The sequence below is a fragment of the Micropterus dolomieu genome, linkage group LG12, assembly GCF_021292245.1.
Source record: "Micropterus dolomieu isolate WLL.071019.BEF.003 ecotype Adirondacks linkage group LG12, ASM2129224v1, whole genome shotgun sequence".
Classification (NCBI taxonomy): domain Eukaryota; kingdom Metazoa; phylum Chordata; class Actinopteri; order Centrarchiformes; family Centrarchidae; genus Micropterus; species Micropterus dolomieu.
This window is the reverse complement of record NC_060161.1, coordinates 38,933,381-38,933,890: the sequence shown is the minus strand read 5'-3', so window position 1 is coordinate 38,933,890 and position 510 is coordinate 38,933,381. Positions and strand designations below refer to the sequence as shown.

General features: G+C 35.5%; 2 protein-coding genes across 2 annotated transcripts in view; one reads left to right on the top strand and one right to left on the bottom strand.

The window, feature by feature from the left end:
* LOC123980179 (zinc finger protein 271-like) overlaps nt 1–510 on the bottom strand; it is a 342,908-nt gene that overhangs the window by 19,531 nt on the left and 322,867 nt on the right. The gene's annotated exons all lie outside the window — the stretch shown is intronic.
* The window catches only part of LOC123980183 (zinc finger protein 850-like), a 104,647-nt gene that overhangs the window by 74,115 nt on the left and 30,022 nt on the right, over nt 1–510 (top strand). The gene's annotated exons all lie outside the window — the stretch shown is intronic.

The following is a 510-nucleotide window of genomic DNA, read 5'->3' as shown; positions in this document are numbered from 1 at the left end:
TAGAACCATCTCAAGGATGATCAGAAGAAATAGACAGCACCTGAGTTAAATATGAGTGTCACGGCAAAGGGTCTGAATACTTATGACCATGTGATATTTCAGTTTTTCTTTTTTAATAAATTTGCAAAAATTTCTACATTTCTGTTTTTTTCTGTCAAGATGGGGTGCTGAGTGTACATTACTGAGAAATAAAATGAACTTTTTTGATTTTTGGAAAATGGCTGCAATGAAACAAAGAGTGAAAAATTTAAAGGGGTCTGAATACTTTCCGTACCCACTGTATCTCTTAACTCAGGAACCTTAGAAACAGCTGTAGAACCATATATATGTTTTGACTGTTTTGCTTCCCTCAGTCTTTACCAACTAACTTCAATAATTTCTTCATCTAAACCATCAACCTGCCTCTTAGACCCCATCCCGACTAGGTTGCTTAAAGATGTTTTACCCTTAGTCAGCACTTCTATACTAGATATGATCAATCTATCTCTATCAACAGGCTATGTACCACAG